Source organism: Nycticebus coucang, chromosome 12, assembly GCF_027406575.1.
Source record: "Nycticebus coucang isolate mNycCou1 chromosome 12, mNycCou1.pri, whole genome shotgun sequence".
Lineage (NCBI taxonomy): Eukaryota > Metazoa > Chordata > Mammalia > Primates > Lorisidae > Nycticebus > Nycticebus coucang.
Window position 1 is genome coordinate 40,354,823 of NC_069791.1, and position 23,529 is coordinate 40,378,351.

A 23,529-nucleotide genomic window follows, 5' to 3' on the forward strand; every position below is an offset into this window, starting at 1 on the left:
CACCATTTCCATGTGCGGCACCGTTGTGAGACCTTTCCCAATTCCAGTTGCATTTTAAACTCAATGCCTCTTTTCCATCATTCTGTCCTCCAAAGCCTTACAATCATTTTATACTCTTACCTCAGACAAAATTATCTCCACAACAAATTTAGAAATACTGCCTCATATTTCCCTCATTATAGGTATGAAACAATTTACGTACAAATAGCAACAATTGTAAGGCATGTGATGCATTCGACATAAACTTAAAATCTTGCATGAACCAAACAAAGGTGATAGTTTAAGCCCTGGTGGAAAAATATGTGCATAATGTAATACTTCAAGTACAAGGCTGTAATTATTAATACAGACTAAAAACAATAAAGAAACATTAAAAGTTCAAAATATAAAAGGAGCAGACACCAATCTACCTGTTTTAGTTTCTGGTTGTTTACAGATAATTTCTAAATCACTTTAGAAAAATCTTTCTTAAATAAAACCAATACACACATTAAGATCTACAAAATGAACACTTTTTAATGAATTTTAAACAATTTTGGGAGTAATGCACAAATAGTTCAAATAATACTATGCCAGTTAAAAACGAAATGTACCTATCACATCTATCCTAAGTGTTATGGCATGATTACATTTTAGATCACTTGATAAATATAAAACCAAAATGCCTAAAATAAAGATAATCTTATCAGCTGCAAGTCCTTTGGGTGAATCTTAACTAAAGAAGCTCTGAAATGGGAAGCTGGCACTACATGGTTAAAACAGAAACATGCTTCTTATAATGTACACACAATTTCACCAAAGTAATTTTCTGCCAAGTGTTCAAGGATTAAGCGATACTACGTTTATCTGGTTGCTACCAGGAATCACAATCTGAGAGCAGACGGTGCTCCAAACTTCTTAACCACTATCCTAGTACAGGCTCATATGTTGCTAAGACTTTTTTTTTAACTTTTATTGTTTTTTAAATTTATTTTTTCATAAACAAAAATTATATGAACTTATCATACACAAGATGTTGTTTTGAAAACCCAACACTCTCTGAACAGCACCCTAATCTACTTCTCTGTTCCAGGCACTCCCTGAATTTAGTCCAACTCCCACGCTGGGGTTCAACTTTTTTCTATAAAATGATAATCTAAAACAAAAACAAATCAACAACAAAACCCCTATACTTTTCAAAAGATAAAGCACTATACTATCCTATAGAGTCCTCACCAAACACAGTATTAGCTGTACTTGAATGTGCTAGTTGAGTCAGGTTTCTTGATATGTTACTTCCTTGCTTCAAACAATTGTTGGCTCTCTGAATTATCTTTAACATGGAATACAATGGGTTGCATGCAACTATAATATAATGAATGAACAACACTTACCATGTGATCTAAGATTAAAGTTTACTGCTAAATTATCTAAAAAGAACTTACACAGCCATGTAACAGAATAAAAATAATCCTAGGGCATATTTTAGTGGTTTAAAAGAATACTTATTTGAAAAAATGGCAGTCATTTGCATAAAAAATATTTTTACAAAAATCTCATGCACTTTTAAAATAAAAACTAAGTTTCCAATGAGCTTACTGGTGATTAAAAAAAAAAGAAGTAAAAAGAAAGTAAGGAGAATTCCAACTCAGTTCTTCTTGTGATTTAAAAATAATTGCTATAGCTCAGCACCTATAGCTCAGCAGCTAGGGTGCCAGCCACATACACTGGGGCCGGCAGGTTTGAACCCAGGCCGGGCCTGCCAAACAACAACTACAACCAAAAAATAACCAGGCGTTGTGTTGGGTGCCTGTAGTCCCAGCTACTTGGGAGGCTAAGGCAAGAGAATCGCTTAAAGCCCACGAGTTTGAGCTTGCTGTGAGTTGTGACGCCACGGCACTCTGCCAAGGGTGGCATAGTAAGACTCCATCTCAAAAAAAAAATAAATAATATAGCATTTAAATATATATAACTTAGAATTTCATTAATTCAGACAAGTCTTCTACTCCCTAATAAATGCCAATTAGTAATATTTTACTGTAATATGAATTAAATAGAATTTTAACATACCATTATGAAGGAAGCACACAGTAAATTAGAAAAAGTTAAATTTGACCATTAACTTTTTTTTTTTTAGAGACAGAGTCTCACTTTATCACCCTGGGTAGAGTGCCGTGGCGTCACACAGCTCACAGCAACCTCCAGCTCTTGGGCTTAGGCGATTCCCTTGCCTCAGCCTCCCAAGTAGCTGGGACTACAGGTCCCCGCCAACGTCCGGCTGTTTTTTTTTTTTTGTTGTTGTTGTTGTTACAGTTGGCTGGGGCTGGGTTTGAACCTGTCACCCTCAGTATATGTGGCCGGCGCCCTACTCACTGAGCCATAGGCACCGCCCTAACCATTAACTCTTTAGCATGTGGTCAGATACTACTTTAGAAAGTTAATCTAATTCTGGCCAGGTGGGAGGATGCTTGAGGCCAGGAGTTCAAGACCAGTCTGGGCAATATAGTGAGACCTTGTCTCTAAAAAGATAAAAATAAAAAATGAGCCAGGTGCAGTGGCATGTACCTGTAGTCTCAGCTACTAGGAAAGTTGAAGCAGGAGGATGGCTTGAGCCCAGGAATTCGAGGCTGCAGTGAATTATGATTGAGTTGTTGCACCTCAGCCTGGGTGACAAGAGATAATACCTCTTAAAAAAAAAAAAAAGAAGCCTAAGCCTAACTTTAACCTGTACATAAACTACCACTTGAAGAGATCTGATTATTTTATTGTAGGTAAGAGAAATTCTTTCTACTAGAGTCAAATTGATATAATTCAAATAGAAAAAAATTGCTCATTGCTTAACTATTCTTCATTGCATAGTATTTACTCATTTTCAAATACTATATGAATGAACTTTACATAAATAATTACTTCAAGAACAAAAAGGTAGTTTAATCAAAAGTCAAATGATACCCCTAAGATTTGAACAGCTAATACTGTTGCATAAGCTAGACACTGGTGATACAACCTTAATAACTTTATTATAAACACAAATGGTAATACAACCGTAATAACGTCATTATAAACATAAATAAATAAACTGGAAAGCACTATTTTAATAAATGAATAAAAAGGACAGTCTGGTTAGAGACCGGCCTTACTTAAAAGGAGAAGAGCAGGGAAGGCATCCCGGAAGGGACTGCCATTTGAATTGAGGGTGGTGGGATCTGCAGCAGTCAGATGGACTAGAGTTTAGTATAGATCCGGGGAGTGGAGGTACATAGAAATGTGGCCAAAAATCTAGGCTTTAAACAATATAAATATTATATTACTATTACATAAGTTTTTAAATAATGTCTTTGCTTCACTTCTAGGTTTTTTTATCACTTCAATTTCAAAATAATGTATATTTTAAAACTCTGAAAAGATCCAAACAGTAATACACTTATGTGACACACAGCACTTAATGCTCAGTTTAGTCAACAAATCATTATCCCCAAGCACTGAGAAATCTCTCACTTAACAGATGAGGCAGGAGTGGGACAAAAATGCAATCCAGAACAGCAGATTTAGTAGTGCACTTCCTACATCACAGCGCGAGCATAAGGGGCAATGACTTAGCCACGTGGGGGGAAATTCAGTGGCCCCTACACAACACTGTGATAGCAGTACTGGACACCAGACACCTGCTTCTACCTCAGTAAAACACAGGGCATGCTATCAGTTGGCTAGGCAATTGCCCGGTTTTGATCTAAGAGTGAAGATGGACTCTCTCTAATATAAACACGGATCAAGGTATCTCCCTCAATTTATTTAACTTGCTTAGTCAACTCATTTATTCATGCTGAAGTACTCATTAAGCGTCTAACACATACAAAGTTTTGTACTGTCTACTACTAGGAAACAAAAATATAGTTTAAGAATATAAGGGCACTTGGAGAATAGTCTTCCATCTGAGTTTACTAAGCTAAATTTCAAACAAAGACTAGTACAATTATACTCTCAGAGCAGGCGACAGTATTGGTGGAAAGCATTCCTCAATGGGTACCTTATTCACTAGAAAACAGACAAGCACTATATTCTCTAAGCAGACTGCTTTAGTCTTGAGTAAAACTTAGGTCAATTTCAAGTCATCCCTGCAGCTCTGCTCATCTGTCTTCTTTTGTATTTTACCAGATTTAATCTCCTGTTCATAAAAAAAAAAAGTGGAAGTAGCCTTTCCTCACTTGAACTTTAGTGACCAATGACCTCAGATGTCATAACGCCTCAAAAACATCTTTGTTTAAATATATACCGAATATATTCTAATTCATCATCACCACAGTAACCTACTAAGTTTAAAATATAAACTTAAAATCATGTTAAAATACTTTAAGTGAATTCAAAATAAAAGGGAACAGAAATATCTATGAATTTTCCATGTACTTAAATTGAGCAGAATCTTAGCGGGAAGTTAAAAATTCTACAAGTTAAGGAAAAATTTGTCAATTTTGAATTAAGGCTGTCAAGTCAAATGAAGCAAACTTGAAACCTTATATATGTACAGTAAATCTTATTCTTCAACAGCTTGATAAAACCGAAGTAAAAATACCTTGAAAGGAAAAATAATTAACATATTATTAAGAATTCCCATATTAGGTGGCGCTTGTAGCTTAGTGGGTAGGGCGCCAGCCACATACAAAGAGGCTGGCAGTTTGAACCCAGCCCGGGCCAGCTAAAACAACAATGACAACTGCAACAGAAAAGAAATAGCCAGGCATTGTGGTGGGCGCCTGTAGTCCTAGCTACTTGAGAGGCTGAGGTAGGAGAATCGCTTGAGCCTAAGAGTTTGAGGTTGCTGTGAGCTGTGACGCCACCGCACTCTACCCAGGGTAACAGCTTGAAACTCTGTCTCAAACAATAAAATAAAGTAAAATAAAAAGAATGTCCATATTGTCTTTTCCTCTACTAGACTTAAAATGTAGAAAGTACTTATTTTGTAAGAGAAAACTTTTGAAAATTCTTTTTTAAAGCCCTTGAAACCATAAGACTGTTACTGAACCTGCATGAAAATAGCTGTGCCAGAAATGGCAAAATATATAACTTTATAGGTTTTAGTTTGTACAATACAAGTAAAGTAAAATATCATCCACCCACACAAAATGGAGAGAAAGTTATAAGCAAAATAGCTACAGCCAAAAATCAAACAAAAAAACTTACCTAATAGAACTTACTTCTTGAACTAATGCTTTCAAAACAACTAAATCAATTTACATAGTTCAATTCAAAAAAATGCAAATTGGTATTGTTAATAATATATCTTTAAAAGGCATACTGCCTGGCCTCTAAAAATCAATGGCAGTAGTATTCTTAATTGCTTTAAAAAATTAAGGAATTTCTTAATTTCTTCAAATGCTAAAATACTGCTTATAACATATAATTTTCTGCTATTATATTGCTCTTAAATTTTAGGTCAGTAAAGATTCCTACTCTGAATCACATTACTGACAGAGCCCAAATCATTAAAGAATTAAACAAACACCAAATAGCGCCAGCTTCCACTGATTGTTGATTACTTTAGACTAGTATTAATATACTTTTAAAAAGCATTATATAATGAATACTGTTAGTATCTCCAAAGAAACATGAGGAATTATTCATCTAATTCTCTTTAAGTGGAGGAAAATATCAAGCTTCTCCTTTGAGTAAGTTAAAAAATGAACAAGGCATTTTAAGATTTTAAAGAAAATCCTTAGGCTTAAAAGCAATTTGTGACTACTATGTAGTCATGTAACAGCTTAAAGTTAAAGAGAGACTAAGCGCAAGACATTTTCCATCCCCATATCTTTAAATGTCCAAGCATTTGAAAATCTAATGAACATATATTCTTACAGCAATACTTCATTTATAGAAATATTTATAATATGTAAATCCTTTGCACCAAAGCACCGTGCCTGGCACCAGGATTGCAAAGATTATTTAACACAAAACCGTTAATTGAGAAAAAAGGATCTCTTCATTTAACTATTTATTATTAACACATAAAAGTAACAATTACTCACCAGTCTTCACCAAAATCACATTCTTAAAAAGGTATTCAACTACAGGCAAAAAACCCCACTGGAATAAAAATAAGACAACGCCTTTGTCTTTGAGCTGCTCCCAGTGAGCACTGTAGGGACCAAGCACTGAGGAAAGACTGTGGCTGTGTGGCTGGCCTGCCACTCTGGAGTCTGACACCACACTGACGTCACATTCTAACATGCCGTTGCAGCTGCGAACTGAGACAGCTCCTTCAGGAAGAATCTATTGTGATTATGCATGCCTTCTAGCCACAAGAGTGAAAAAGGATTTCCATTCCCTTAAAACTGGCATATAACATAGGGTAAAATACCAAGACACATGATGCAGATAGCTTTTGAAGGAAATATTTAGTGCAAATTTAAGCACATCAACTAAAATGACTCCTTTAATAACATTTTTGTTGTTGTTTCAAAGCTGCTCAGATTTATTGATCACTTTACAATCTCCTCAGAGCATTATAACCCAACAACATAGATTCTAGAGTTATCTTCCTTTTACTGAAAAACAAAACAAAAACTAAGTTGTTCACAGTCACAATGCTAATAAATGATTGAAATGATTGAACAAATCCAGGTAGTGTTTGTACTACCCAGACATTTGATTGCTCATTTATACTAACTAGCAGAAGAGATAACCAGCTGTTAATATTTTGGTGAACATCCTTTTAGGCCAGAGTTTGTATAATAAATATATTCAAACTATGCATGTTGTTTTGCAACATGTTTTTTTTCTCTCAATAACATGCCCTGGACAGCTTGCATGGCAGTAATTACATTCCTAACTTTCCCTGTTTGATAACTGCTTGTTGCACAATTATCCAAACCCATGTCCTACTGCCCTACTGTCCCCATTTTATTTTCAACTTTTTGCTATCACAATCAAGACTTACTGTATTATCACTGCTCAGACATCTTTGTGCTTTTCTATGTTTAGCTAAGCAGGATAATGCTTAGAAGTGGGAAGGACAGGCCAAAGCATGTGTATATTTTCAACATTACACATCGCCCCCCTCAAAAGGGTTAATAACTTTTATTTCCTCAGCATATTAGATTTCTCCTTTCCTGCGTCTTTGTTCATACTAAGTACCTACAACTATTTTTCTTCTTTGCAAATATTACAGAAATACATGCCATCACCTGGATCTAACTGTGTGTGTTTTGATTTCAGGAGAGGTTAAAATTCTCTTCATAAGTCTATTCCAGTGATTTTCAACTGATGTATTGTGAAAATTTTTAAAGATTAAATTATTTTCAAAGGAAGTTCAAAGCACAGTGAATATACTTTTTTCACTCTTCTTCTTCTTCTTTTTTTTTGATCAATGTAATTTAGATGTGCCACAGAAGTTGAACTATAGGTTCAAGTGTGCTGTGAGATAAAAAAGGTTGAAAAGCACTAGTCTATTCACACATGAGGCAGTCCAACCTAATGGTTAAGGGGACGACTCTGCAGGCAGATGATCCAAGTTCAAGCCCAACTCTTCAACAATTCTCTGACCACAGGCGAGTTACTGAGTTTCAGTTTCTTTATATGGAAAAGATAAATAACACTTCAATCCTCGTGACATTTTTGTGAGACTTATATGAAAAAAAATGTAAGGCAATCAGAACAGTGCTTACCACATAACAAATGTTTAATTAAATGCTGACTCATATTTAATGGCTGACTATATTTCTTCCAGAGTTCATGCCCTTCATCCAAAATGGTGATTCTTAATAGAGCATGGGTAAACCATTTTACAAAACATATTGTAAATACCTTATTAGGATGACAATGGCAAAAAAATTTTTAGCTACCTGAATCTGAATTACAACTAAACTTAGCATGCAATGGAAATGGTGTTAAAATGTTCCTTTCATACATATGAAACTGCTGTAACAAAAATTAAAAATAGTATCTCAAGTTGAGAAAACAAAATTGTTTCCTCATGTAGTTTGAAATACAGATAAGCAAGCCAACACAGTTTGCTGTAACCAGAAGGGTCTGCATATGTTTTAGAGAAGTAGTGATTCACGATCTTCCCCATTTTTTCAAAGTGAAGGTTTTGCTAGTCTCGAATATGTTCAGTTTAAATTTCTCACACTAAAAGAGAAAACAAACCCATTCTCAAAAACATCAGAAAGAAGTCAATGAAATGATGTTTTTCCAGTTGTAAAAGCAAAGGACAGCCTCCTCTAAATGACATAAATCACATAACCTACAAACAGAATATATGAAGGTTAAAATGTAAGCTTATTGTCCTTACCCCCAAACCAACTCAACCTGCTATTATATAATAAAACCTTCATTGTTCTCACCAATTCCTCTGAATCACCTCAAAAACTTACTAAATAAGGAATTTTATATTATTCTATTCTAGCAGAGCTGGCTTAGGTGTATTCACTGCCATCTATGCTATAAAATCACCCCATTCGGAGGCAGACATTTTTGTAAGAAAACTGTAGCACAATATGTTTGCATAATCACACAGTGACATGGTGGTTCTGCATATGGCTGGCAGGAGAAAAATAATAAAATGAAGCAGCAGAGATCTGTCAAGAGTCTCTAGAAGCTTATCAGGGATACAGAGAAGTAACAAATCAACACAGTGTGTGGATTGCGAAGTTACCAGCACCCTGCCTGGCTTCTCTAGGACCTGTCAGGCTTTGGCCCCTTCATCCACTTACCCCTAGTTACAGAAGGACACAGCAGGGAAAAACACTCATAAAAGAGGGAATAAGATAAGGTCCCTCCTTTTAAGGCACTAACTGCCTGAACTGACAGCTTAATAGGAGAGAGAAAGCTGTAAACAGATCATTATAATATAACCTGATTTGCAGAGCACAGAAGAGAAATGGCTAACTGCCAGGGGGAATCTGGAAAAGGCTTAACCAAGTGAGTGACAGTGGACCGACTATTTCAAGATGAAGATTCCAGTTAGAGACAGCAGCAGTTCATATGCATAAAAGTATGAGTTTAAGGTATAACTGGAATTTTACATCTGCATAAAATGCCTACTTACCAGAGAAACTATCCATTTAAGGAAAAAAATTATATAAATAGGGCAATTCTAATAAATGCTTTGTAAGATTCTGCCCAACCCACATTTTAGAAAAGGAAGCTGATGTCCCACTACTTTGTCAGAGCTAATAAACTTCTATAATTAGTGGAGAATCTTAAATCTCAATTAATCTTGATTCTCTTTTTATCTCTATATACTACAGGGCAGAAACCATGCTTCCTTAAAAAGCCACAGAAAAAGTCCAGTGAGGAGTATTCTCCACCAAATAACATTTCAGCCCATTCCTGAGACATACTTGTGCTAATGACTGCAGATCGAGTTGTGACATCTATAATTTTCAATCCTTGTGGAACTTTCTTTCTTGGTAGCATTTCACTCTTCAACATTCTCTCTTCCTGCAGGTGCCACTCTTCACCTTGAATTATGTGACCTAATTCTCCAGAACTCACTCTGTAAAAGAGGCTTATGACCAAACAACTCAATATCTAGCATCCAACTGTATCCACAATTTAGTATCAATTTACTTATTACTACTAATACTCAGAAGCTTTTTTACTGGGTAAGGAACAGAACTCCTACTAATCTTTTTCCCATATACTACCTAATAGTGCTGTAAAACATTCAATGTTTCATCAGTTGGATATTCATTTTTATTTGATAGGTCACTTAATACAAATCTTGCAGTTCAGAAAAATACTAGCACAATGAGAAGAACACAAGGCATATTAAATCCTGAGTTTATAGAGAGGCAAAAGTAAGAATAATGATAGCCTCCTCTTTCTTTTCCCTAAATTTCCAAATTCATTTCTCTTGGCATATCACATAGCATATCTTCATGATTTAAAAAAAGAAAACCCAAAGTAACATTAATTACAAAAGTAAATTTAAAATAATTTGAAATATGGTGTCCTTTTCTTTCATACATTATCTTCTGTTAAAAGTTTGTAATCAGGTAAGGACTAAATCAACTCACAGAAATTAAACACTCATATGATAACCTAATGATAACCTGAGATATTTTCCCAATATCCCATGAACTTACTGCACAGGTAACCATTACATCAACCGAAGTCCAGGATAGAAATAAACTCCATGCCACCGAGGAGGAGAATCATGTGAGTGTTGGGCCAACACATTCTTCTAAACACTGTGTTAGTCATACTCATTTGACTCAACTGACACAACAGTTCAGATTATTTTCAACTTACTGTCTGACAAATATTCTAGATGATTCAACTATCTTTGTGTGTTTTTAGAGCTAAAATTTCACTACACAGCAAACTCTTAGAAAAAGTAATTGGAAGAGTTGAATGATTTAAGAATCAAATTAATCCATAAACACCTGCTCAGGAAAAGACCAATTATAATGAAAAAAGCCATTTAGACACTAGAATCTTCCTCCCCAGGGAATGGCAAATACAACTCCATTCAGAACCATTTAATTTGAGAACTGTAGAGTTCTCATTTCATTAGTGAATGAGCTGGGAGACATTTTTGTATTCCCTTTATTTCTTCTTGCATCCTTCCTAAATTCTTTCCACTTTTTGCTTGAGATTAGTAGCCACAACTTCTTCCTGCTGAACTGTATCGTAACTTGTTGATCATCCCTCTTCCCTGTGTCCTTGTTGTCATATGGCATCTCAACTTCAGAGCCAAAGGAGAAATGTGTGGTTATATTTTTATCTCCTTTGCATATTTAAACTCTCTATCTTTGGGGTGTTTGAAGGCAATTTCCCTTGATGAAAAAAAATGAATTTGAAGTGGTGAATGTTTTAACAGTCTCTGATGTCTTAAAGTACACTTTTACCTTAACCATTAAAGTTCCTGAAAATTTTCCAAAGAGTATATATATGCAACCAATTTAGTATGAAGAATTAAATGTACTGATTTTGTATTTAAATGTGCACTGGTAACTAATATACTTCTGCTTTGTGAAAGATAATCTTCAAATTCTAGCCCAATAAAGAAATTCAGATAGAAGAATACACCCATGAGTATGAAATTATGAATAGGATGAATGAAATCCATGACCTAAAGCATAAAAAACAAATATAAATTTAGCTCTAGTTTCTTTATCTAAGTCCTAAACATAATGCTTTGGATGAATTTTTAAAGAACTGACAAAAAGTATATTTATTTATGTGAATATATATATTTTTAATTATAAAATATATATATTTTATAATTTGTGACATACTCTATGTATAGGCTGGTTTTCATTCTGAAAGAATCTAAGTCGCTTTCTACACAGACCGAGTCACTAACAAAACATCTATTATTCAAAAACTAACAAGTCAATTCTATACTTGCACCATCTGCCTGAGATACATGGTCTGTTTTTGACACAGGAATAGAATCAAACATATGATAGTGTTACTAGTTTCATTACCATCAAAAAATAGGCCTCAAAGAAACTCTTATCATAATGATCGCTTTGTATGTGTTAGCTTGGTTTACTTAAACACATATTTCAAAAGTTTTACAACCATAGTACAGGACTACATTAAGGGGACTCATGATTGAGATATAGCCTTGGGACCTAAGAGTTACTTTTATCTCTACAACTGACTCAATGAAAGGGCCTGAGAAAGACTGACTTTATAACTCGCCTTTACTCATCATGATACTGCCTAAGAAGAGTCAAAATCATGTGATCTTTTGTCAAGAACTCTAACCAAGAAAGTTTGCCCAACAAAGCCAAGTTTATTGGGTATAGCTACTCTCCCTCGAAATGAAACAACACAACTATATACACTTCTCTGCTATGTAAAGACTTAAAATCCAAAAAAAAAAAAAAAAAAGTTTAAAATTGCCACCCTTCTACACCCACATTTCTGGGGATGGACAGGAAATTTCTTTGTCCTTTTTCACATCTCATTTGTACCAATTTCTCAGTCAACAAGTTTCTTCTTTTCTTTTAAATGAAAACATTTATCCCTATTTTGGGAGTTTACTGGAAATGTTACATATACTGCTTGCATACATATAGTGTTTAAAAAAATTAAATAAATCTTGGTTGAAATTCAATTCCCTGGCTAATATTATTTGCAGAATGTAATAATTGTTTTTTTGTTTTTTTTTGTAAAATGAGTATTTTGCTAGATTCTGTGTGAGAATCTTTAATCTGTGCGAGAATTTTTAATCTTTCATTAAAAAATGAAAAAGAAACGAAATGTCCAAATTAGGTGTGGATGGGTAAGCAGGATAGGTAAAGAACCTAACTAAAATACAAGTTAAAAATACATGTTTTATTATTATTATTATTAAAGAATACATGTATTAGATGCCACAGTATGAATGAACTATGGAACCAGACTGTCAGCATCTGGCTCAGGCCTTAGGAAAATTACTGCACCTCTCTGTGCCTCAGTTCTTCATCCCTACGAGTAGAACAATAGCATTTCCCTCATTCCATTGTTACGATGAAATGAATGAAAACTTTAGAACCCTTACAATAGTGTCTGACACATAACCCAAGTTCATTATATAACAGCTATTATTATTCTTAAAAGACAGGCAGATCAGATAGAGCAGAGATAAATGGAAATGAACTTTGAATTTGAACCCTATAAAGCAGTGGTTCTCAACCTGTGGGTCGTGACTCCAGGAACTGTATTAAAGGGCCGTGGCATTAGGAAGGTTGAGGACCACTGCAAAGATGTGTAGGATCTTGAGAGCAGAAAATAGGAAGTCATGATGAAAAAATGTTGGCAGAAAAACGGGATGGTTAGTTTGGCTGAGTTATAATGCAATGGTTTATAGTAAGGTAGGGGGAGAGCAGGGTTGAAGGTTGCAAAGTATTAGGCAAAGGGGCCTGGGTGTAGGCCAGACAGCTACTCGAGAGAGAAGGGTTATAATCAAAAGAGATTCATCAGCAGAGAAATATGAGTCATAGGGGGTGTTGGCAAGAGTTGGGATTTATTGCAAATATCCTTGAGAAAGTTAATTTTCCCATGAAGGAGCTTCATTTACTATAAAATAGGACTTATACTAACAACCCACTACCACAATTAAAAGCACTAAGCTGGGATCTCAGTGGGCTCTCCTGTCCAGAAATGAGTTGAATGAGTGAACAAATCAAAGTGAAAGAAATGAGATTTGATACTGACTGAACAAATCTGACTCAGTTCATTATTAATGCCTAGATACTGAATGAAATTTTCTCTCATAAACATTTTCCTGGCTAGACATGGTTGCTCACCTCTGTAGTCTAGCACTCTGGGAGGATCACTTGAGCTCAGGAGTTCAAGACCAGCCTGAAGGACAGCAAGACCCCATCTCCACAAAAAAATAGAAAAATGAACTGAGTATGGAGGTATGTGCCTGCATTTCTAGCTACTGGGGAGGATGAGGCAGGAGGATGGCTTGAGCCCAGACGTACAAGGTTGCAATGAGCTATGATGATGTCACTGTACTCTAGTCTGGGCAACAGACTGATCACTATTTCTAAAAAGGAAAAGAAAAAGGTTTTCCAAAAACAGCTGCTAATGAACTCTTTGCAAATGCAGCTGTGGCAGAGACGGTCACTGCTTCCCACTTCTTGTTCTCCCTTTCTTGCTTAGCTATATTTAGGGAAGGAATGCACCTAAGTACTACATTTCCTGGCTTACACTGCAAGGAAGTTTGGCCATGTTAATAAGGCACAGACAATGAGATGTAAGCAAGAGCTGTCAGTGGAACATCTGAGAGAAAATGCTCTAAAGGGAGCTGACTCAGCAAGGAAATTAATTAATTCTTTTGGTCTTTCTGATTATTTTTTCCTTTGTATGTAATGACAGCCATTTTGTATCATGAATTTATCTTGAGAAACAAAAGTGTCATTCTAAGATGGTGAAGCAGGAAAATGGAAAAAAATCTCTCTTAGAATACCTAGCTCAGACCAGTGGGGCAAGGGGAAGAGGGTGGGGAGGAGGAGGTCACGGTGTATGGTATACCTCTTACGGGAGGGACGTGATTATAAGAGGGACTTTATCTAACAAATGCAATCAGTGTAACTTAATTCTTTGTGAATTAAGTTAATTCACAAAGCAATTAATTTTGAATTAATAATTTATTTGAATAAATCTGAATTAATAATTTTGAATTAATAATAATTAATTCACAATTTGAATTCACAATTTTGAATTCTTAATTCACCCTCAATGAATCCCAATTAAAAAAAAAAAAGAATACCAACTGCTTTACTTGAAAGAATAAATCTCTCTGTGTTTAAACCACTCTTCAGCTTAAACTAGTCACTGGCAAAGGGAACAGGATTAACTCTCTAAGAATAATTATTAACTAAAAAAAAAAGAAATCGCTACAACAAAATCTGTACCATTTCCAATAGGAAGAAGGCTGGATGGAAGAGTGGATAAAGGTTTGGTAGGCACCAATTTGTCACAGAATGGTCTATCACATTCTGTGACAAATTTAAAAAAATAAACTTAAATGAAGCAAAATGTAACTTAGCATGAAAAAAACCAGTTCAGTGCATGAGGTGACTAGAAAACATACAAAAGGAAGCTTAAGCTGCCAAAACCTTAATTTCTGGATAACAGAAAGTATCAGAAAAGATGTACTTGACTAGAAGGATACACAGACTATTTCCTTAAACAACAAAATTACCGTCGATCAAATGAAAACATTTTGAAAACTGCTACACAGAAATATTCTCCAACTCTAAATAATTTATCTATAGATCTACAACTCTTTGATTCCTAAATTTGCTAAATATTTCAAGTGTTACCTGCATATTAGATAAAACAAGAAAGAAGTAAGATATATAATTTAAACGACGTTCTTAAAAATTTTGTTCAGATGCTTGAAAATCACTGACACAGCAAATTATGGACACTCAAACAGAAACACAAACCACACTGCCTCTGGCTGGGTGTGGTGGCTCAATGCCTGTAATACCAGAATTTGGGGGAGGCCAAAGGAGGAGGATCACTTGAGGCCAGGAGTTCAAGACCCTGCCTCTACAAAAATTAGCTGGACATGCGGCAACTGCCTGTAGTTCCAGCTACTGGGGAGGCTGAAGCAGAAGGATTGCTTGAGTCCAGGAGGCTATAATGAGCTATGATCTGGCCACTGCACTGCAGGTAGGTGGGGAAAGGTTGAGGGCGTCTGGGGAAGAAAACCAGTTTCACAGACTGCTTTGAAAAACTTCATAATACAATATACTAGTATTATCAAGCCAACAAGTTACTGATTACTCAGAATTTAATCTGGAGGCCCAGAGTTAGTCCAGGATCTCAGCATAAATATTTCGGGTTGACAGAAATGTAAAATGGTACAGCTGCTGTGGAAAATAATTCAGCTCAAAAAGCTAGACACAAAATTACCATATGACCCAGCAATTCAACTCCTAAGTATATAATCCTGAAGACCTAAAAAACAGGTATTCAAATAAATTATTGTATACAAACGTTTATAGCAGCATTGCTCGTAACAGCCAATGGAAACAACTCAAATGACCATCAAAGGATGAATGGAAGAACAAAAATGTGGTAGTCAGATAAAAGTGGAATATTATTTAGTTATAAAAATGAATGAAGTACTGATACACGCTTTAATGTGGATGAACCTGAAAACCACTATGCCAAGTGAAAGCTAGACACAGAAGATCACATACTGTATATGACTCCATTTATGAGAAATGACCCCAATAGCTAAATACACACAAACAGCAGACTAGTTTTGCTTTCTAGAGATGAGGGAAGGGGTCATGGGGTATGACTGCTTGATAGGCACAAGGCTTCCTACTGGGTCGACAATAATGTTTTGGAACTAGATAGAGGTAATGGTTGCACATCACTGTGGATGAATGTACTAAATGCTAATGATTATGTATGAATTTTACCAAAATTTAAAAAGAACTGATGTAACATTAATCTGAAATTGTAACGATCTCACGGAAGATACACACTGGAATTTAATCAATCTGGGCTAGTGTCACTTCACTCGCTTTAATCAAACTGTATCCTACAATTCTTACACTAATCGAATATATCCTGGGATCTTCTCATTTAATCCATCTATCATTCTAAGAAGACTTAAAATGTGAGCCCACATTCTGATACTCAGATTAATGTCCACCCTGCAAATGGAATTGTCCAAATTGCCTATCCAATTGGTTCAGGAGACGGGCAGATTAGAGTATTCTGATCTGAACCACAGATGAAAGAAACCCTAATAGTTTATATCAAAAAGACCCTTAAGGAAATTCCTTGATAGTTTGGGACCCTCTAATATCACCTTATAATGTTTGTTCTTCTCATGAGAGAAATGGGATTTATAGATTGTTTCTTATTATTATTCCTAAACAAGGTTCTACAAGGATCAGAGTGGTCCTCCCAGAAGGCAGACCGTGCAATATAACGTGACAAGGGAAAAGAATACCCAAGCCTTGAAAATTCTGTATAACTTTCCAAATTCTGTAATTAAAACTCCATCTTTGCCTAGAAATTTTGCTTGTTTCTAAATTTTCAATTAAAGAAGAGACAAACAGAAAATTAAAATCCTGCCTTCAAATGTTTTAGATTTGGTAAACTCAGTAAGCTCAAATCCTGCCCTGGTTCAAAATTTCTGCTCTGGGCAAAGTAATAAAATGGGTTGCACACATCCCTGTGGGGTGGCCTGTGGGGTGGGATTTGGCTGTGGCTCTGAGTCAGGCAGCAGACACCTCTCCTTAGAGATGGAGTAAGTTTGGGGGCCCTGAAAGATTGAGATTCTCATCTTAGGGAAGCAGACTGGAAGTAGTGGTAGAGAACCAAATGCCATTATACACTTCCTAGAATCAAAGTTTGGGTCTGTCCCTTACTGTCTTAAAACTGCCATCCCGGGCAGCGCCTGTGGCTCAAAGGAGTAGGGTGCTGGCCCCATATGCTGGAGGTGGCGGCTTTAAACCCAGCCCCAGCCAAGCAAAACAAACAAACAAACAAACAAAAAAACCCCCAAACTGCCATCCCACTATGGCTAAGCGGAGAGGTAATCCCCATTTTGACAGATTCTAACACATTTACACAATATAAAGTATATATTCTTCTTTTCTCTCCTTCTTAATAGAGATGAGGTCTGGTTAAATTGCTCAGGCCAGACTGCTGTGGCTATTTGCAGGCACAATTACAGCACACTGTAGCCTTGCATCCCTGGCCTCAAGTGACTCCCCCTACTTCAGCCTCCTAAGTAGCTGGGAATACAGATGTGCACCACTACACCTGGCTAAAGCATATTTTTCACAGGTAAATACCATAAATTTTACTTCTAGAATGTGTGTAAAATATACATACACATATATACACACACACCCATATACTTTTAAAATATTATATTACATTATTTCATTACATACTGGCTGATCACTATAAAAAATGCTTTATATTTAAAGATAAAGTCACGGAAGTAAACTGTCTAAATTTCTAAGTCAGTCATATTAATTTAGGACTATTTCATAAAACTTTCTAAACTGAAGCCTTTTTAAATTTAATCATCTTTCTCTATAGCAATTTTTAAAAAACACTGTACATGGCTGGGTGTGGTGGCTCAGGCCGGGCGTGGTGGCTCACGCCTGTAGTCCCACTGCTGTGGGAGGCCAAGGCGGGTGGATTGCCTGAGCTCAGAGGTTTGAGACCAGTATGCACAGCAGTGGGCCAGAGTAAGACCCCGTCTCTACTAACATCAAAAACATCGCCAGAGGAAGAAGAAAATGAACAACAAAAAAGAGTACTTCAAACGAAGACGAATGAACAAGGAAGCTGAAATAAAAAAAAAAATTAAAAAAAAAAAAAAAACACTGCACATGACACTATTTGGCTATGAAGAAGGAAGGTTTTCTTCCCTTGGGATAATGTTTTTACTAAGAAATGCAGAAAACTGGTTTATACCATTTAACAGCAACAGTAAGAAAAGGACTCAATGGCAGAATTCTGTCCAGAAAAAACAAAACAAACTTGACTGAAACAGTTTTCCAGACTTCAGTCCTTCCTGGGTATCTGAACTTCTGCCACATCTGAGCATCACATTTACTATTATTGGTCCTTGAGAGGTATTTTATTTAAAAAAGCAATTTAAGTAGCCTCACCCTAAGAAGTATCTGCAAAATTGCAGTTTTTTATTTTTAAGAAAAGCTACATTTTTTCCAACACACAATATTAAAATGAGAAAACTTTATCCACATACAGTCTTTTTTTTTTTGTAGAGAAAGAGTCTCACTGTACCGCCCTCGGGTAGAGTGCCGTGGCGTCACACGGCTCACAGCAACCTCTAACTCTTGGGCTTATGCGATTCTCTTGCCTCAGCCTCCCGAGCAGCTGGGACTACAGGCGCCCGCCACAACGCCCGGCTATTTTTTTTTGTTGTTGTTGCAGTTTGGCTGGGGCTGGGTTTGAACCCGCCACCCTCGGCATATGGGGCCGGTGCCCTACTCACTGAGCCACAGGCGCCAGTTACACTGTAATTAACTTCAAAATACTCAGCATAAACAACGGAGGAAGGCAGTTGGTTAATAATGTATTAAACATCCTATCAGTGATCCACATTCAGGACAACTAAAATGACAAGCGCTTCAAATATCAGTATCTAAATTTGTTTAAGAGGGCTCAATTAGCATAAGGAATGTTGGAAATATTTTTTCAAGGTGAGATGGGTGGCACTCCAGAGTTTTTGTGAATGCTCAAATAGACTTAGTTCACAATACACCTAAAAATCATTTTATATACTCCCAGTGGCATGTGTACTGTGCCTTGGGAGACACCAAGTTAAAGTCATACATAGAAAAAAATCAGCAACTATTAAATCTAACAAAATAAACAAGTGTGGGTGTGGATTAAAAGGCCAGATTTCCCATATAAGTTGCTAGGTATTCTAAGGTCTTAGTAAACTATCTCACAACAAGAACAACAATATAAACATTCTTAGAGTGCCCAATTTCATTAAAAACAAAAACAAACAAACAAAAGGCATTTTAACAGCTCTGAAATTAGGCGGCTTCTCACATCTGATGGTGTTTTACCATCACTGTCCACCAGGTGGCAACTGTGATACTGTTGTCATTTCTTGTGTAGGGTCTAATACCAGAGGCAGATGACAGTCTAGAGACAATAGCAGAGCACACTTTCCCCGCCTGGGATCCAATGGTTGTGAGGAGGAGACACTCAACAATCTATTGGGTGCAGGAATCAAAGTTAGGCAAGGCCTACCTAATTACCCAATTTGTTACTTAATTATAAAGCTACCTGAATGGTATTAGGTTTGATGCCATGCAGAAATTGAAGGAAAAAAATTAAATGAAAAAATTTCACTTTTGTTCCTCCCTACCCCACAAAACAATCAAACATTTATCTCACAATACCCTTTGGATTATATGAACTGACCCAATGAGTAAAACGTAAGGCAAAAATCAAAGTGACTGGCAGCTACCTTCCCAAAGCCTGGTGTTCAATGAAGCGAATGCCTTTGGCAGGGTGAGCCAAGAGGCTCCACCACATCCTGCTATATTATTCTTGACCCAACTGCACTTATTTACAGTATCTGCCTAGCTCTCATAGACATCTGAGCTTATCATACTAGAATTAAAGAATAGCTATTAATAAAAAAGTGACACGCTTATATTTCAAAAAATACTTACACATCCCTGTGAGTCTGACTTGATATCCATTTTCTCTGGTATTGGTTTTTTACCTCCCATTATTCCTTACTTACATATTACTCATCTGTTGTCCTTTTGTTTTAAGCCATATGAAATTCTCCAGAGGAAGAGGCTGGTTCTGAGTAAGTGAAAGTTTCTAGGACTTGAATTTGTTTTTTGTTCAATAATCACTGGGCATGCATAGCAGTGAGGGGTGATGTGTGTAAAGTGTTCACATGTGTGAGTTCACCATGTAATTCCTAAAGCTGAGAACCGACAAATTATTCAATTAGGCCCTGTTTACATTTTGAAAAGGAAATTCTACCAAGATTTTTAAACCACAAAAATATTTGGTGTATTCCATAGAAACCACAGATCAGTGGTTCTCAACCTTCCTAATGCCACGGCCCTTAAATATAGTTGCTGTGGGTCACGATCCACAGGTTGAGAACTGCTGCTGTAGATGCTTGTTAGGAACGCAAACATGCCGAAACCTAAACCACCCGTAACCGAAGAATATAGTTTTGAAGATATCCATAGACTATAATCTCACGAACACTAGACAGTTACAAAAATATTTTAAATAATTAACTGAAGTCCATAGTTTATTCAAATTCTCCTAAATTTTACCTAATTTCCTTTTTCTGTTCCACGATACCATATTACATCGAATCTCCACGTCTCCTTAGGTTCGTCTTGGCTGTGACAGTTCCTCAGACTTGCCTTGCTTTCGATGATCTTATTGGAATAAAGTGTTTATGTAGTTCCTTCTGTCCTTAGTCTTACAGACTCCAGTCATTTCCAAAGTAAATTAGGCAGGCACCTTTTTGCCCTATTCCCTTCAGTGAGGTAGTTTCATACATCTGTAACAGGATTTTTTTCAGTCGGCATTCTATCCAGGGATACCCTGACCTCCCAAATGATTTTCTGTATAGGTTTTACTCTTTGTGTTATGAAGTCCAATGGGTTCAGGCAAATGCATAGTGTCATATAACCACAACTCTAGTTTCCTACAGAATAATTTCACCACCCTCATAATGCCCTGTGTTTCAACCTATCTTCCCTCCTCCAAACCTCTGGTCTTTTTATTGTTCTACAGTTTTGCCATTTTCAGAACATCTATGGCAGTAGGTCTCAATCCTCCTAATGCTGCGATGTATTTTCATTGTTACAAAGGGGTAGCAACCCCCAGGTTGAGAACTGTTGATCTATGGGAATCATACAATACGCAGACTGTTCGGATTGCCTACTTTTGTGTAACAATAAGCATTTAAAATCCATCTGTGTCTTTTTGTACCTTGATAGCCCATTTCTTCCTATTGTTGAATAATTCTCTACTCTATGGACATATCACCGCCTACGTACCCATTTACCTACTGAAGGACATCTCAGTTGCTTCCAGTTTTGGCAATTATGAATAAAGCTGCTATAAACACTCACATGAGTTTTGGTGTGGACATAAGTTTTCAATTCATTTGGCTAAATTCCCTGGAGCCTGACTGTAGGATCACATGGTAAGACTATGTTTAGCTTTGTAGAAGTCTGCCAAACTGTCTTCCAATTTTGCATTTCTACCAGCAATGAACAAGATCTCCTGTTGACCCACAACCTTGCTAGCGATTGGTACTGTCAGTTTTGGCTTTTAACCATTGTAATGGGTATGTACTGGTGATATCTCACTATTACCAGTAGTTCCCTAATAACAAAAGCGCTGAGCATCTCATACCTTATTTGCTATGTGTCTATTTTCTTTGGCATCTGTTCACATCTCTTGCTCATATTTTAATTGGGCTGTCTGGGTCTTTTTACTTCTTTGTTTTTATTTATTCAATTTTTAAATTTTTACTTATTTTTGAGACAGAGCCTTATTATGTCGCCCTCCCCAGAGTGCCGTGGCATCACAGCTCACAGCAACCTCAGACTCTTGAGCTTAAGCGATTCCCTCTTCAGTTGGGACTACAGGCGCCTGCCACATGCCTGGCTATTTTTTGTTGCAGTTGTCATTGTTGCTTAGCTGGCCTGGTCCGGGCTGAGTTGGAATCTGCCAGCCTCAGTATATGTGGCCGGCACTGTAACCACTGTGCTATGGGCACCGAGCTGATCTTTGTTTTTAAATAAAAAAACAAACAGTTTTAATATTCCCACCACAAAAGAGTAGGCCACTGAGGATGGGGGAGCAAGTTCTGTCAGCAGGGAAGGAAAGTCCTTGCCAGGAATGAGAGGGTTCTTCAGGATCACGATGACAGCGTGCCCATGCAGAAACACCACGGAGACTTGGTGGTCCTTGCTAACTATCTTAGTCTTCTTCTTGCCCTGTGGACCTGAGTCCATATCTCTTTTTACATTCTCCAGCACACATTCTCCAGCACCTACTGAAAGCTTCCACATGGTTCCGGAAGTTTCCTACTTCTGTGGTGACCAATGAACCCTTGTGTGTTGTTCTTGACAGAGCATGTGAGCACGGAGAGGGCACCAATGTTAAATTCCTCCCACTTCCGCAGCTCCTTGGGGGTCATCTCACTCCCAGGCTAGCTGAGGAGGGTCACGAAGGTAGCTGTGCTCTCAGGTCACTCCCATCTCCTGGGTTGTCTGTTTTATCTTCAAGTACAGATATTTTAAATGAAGGAATTATGTTTTTTGTCCAATTCACAAAAGAGAATGGATTACAAATCAATCTCTTCAATTCATCTGGTCAGCATTTTGTCTAGGAATCAATAACAAATTACTTGAGTATCCAGTTTTCTTTCTTCTTAAAAGCAGCATAAAAAAAAGGAATCAACCCAAGGTCGTAATCTCTTGTGAAGAAATACCTTCATAGAAACAGTATGTTACATAAATTTTTTAACTCTCATTACAAATTCTGTCCACATTTTGGCTTTATAAAAGATCTACAGATGTACTACTTAAAAAACAAGTCATGTAAATGACAAAGCTTGTCCACCGCCAGGACCTTGGCAGACACCTGTGTGTCATTTTCACACCTTTGTCAAGCATAATGATGCAGATTGCAAGTCAGTTAACTGCTAACCCCTTTCAAGAAGTATTGGGCATTTCTTCTGGAAATGTGACTAAAACAATTTAAAAGAAATTAACTTCTCTATTTAATGTAGAAATTACAACTGCATTCAGTAAGTTAATGTGATTAATGAAAACATTCAACCAAAGGTTGGTTAAAAAAAAGCAATTGTAAAGTTACTTTGTGTGAATCCGATTTTTTTGAGGGGAAAAAAAAATCTTTGTCTAGACCAGCAGTTCTCGAGCAGTGGGTGGCGACCCACAGGAACTGTATGAAAGGGCCGCGGCATCAGGAAGGTTGAGAGCACTGGTCTAGACTGTTAACTGCTGTTCTAGAGCGTGCTTGACAAAACCAGGAAAAAAGATGCTGTTACTGTTCCCACTGTTTTAATGACTTTCTCATCTATATCCATCCACCAACACCAACTACGTAATCTTACATCAGGTATCTTTCCCTGAATGACACCAGAAACTCAAGCTATACTTTAGATAAAGAGCAACACTCCCCTCTGAAAAATACATAGGAAAAAAATTACTTAAAGCATAAGGCTAAGTATTCAATGTATGGTATATAAATATATCTAAGTTATGATTGCCAATTCCAGTCACTAGGAGGATCTAAAAAAGAAGATAAAAAAAGTAATCTAGAGTAGCAAATATTCAAATAATGCACACATCTTTTATAACTGTTAGTAAAAATAAAATAATACATGAATATTCAAACAAAAACACAAAATAAATACAACCCTACCAGATTAAAAATAGAAGTATAACTGACAGATTTGTTTTGAAAATATCTGATTCCATCTCAGGTTTGGAAATACATTTTTAAAGTATCTCATTACAGATACAGTCTTCACTCTGAATATACAGGGACTGGTTCCGG

At 36.6% G+C, this 23,529-nt stretch overlaps 1 protein-coding gene across 25 annotated transcripts in view; it reads right to left on the bottom strand.

Annotated features, from left to right (window-relative positions):
- Nucleotides 1-23,529, bottom strand: part of PLEKHA5 (pleckstrin homology domain containing A5) — a 254,799-nt gene that overhangs the window by 125,788 nt on the left and 105,482 nt on the right. Inside the window, exon 1 of one of the 25 annotated variants that reach the window (XM_053558119.1) lies at nucleotides 6,000-6,115. The exons of the other annotated variants lie outside the window; for them this stretch is intronic. The gene's annotated coding sequence lies outside the window, so the exon portion shown is untranslated. Of the gene's footprint in view, nucleotides 1-5,999; nucleotides 6,116-23,529 lie in introns of those variants that run through there. 25 annotated transcript variants of the gene reach the window in all.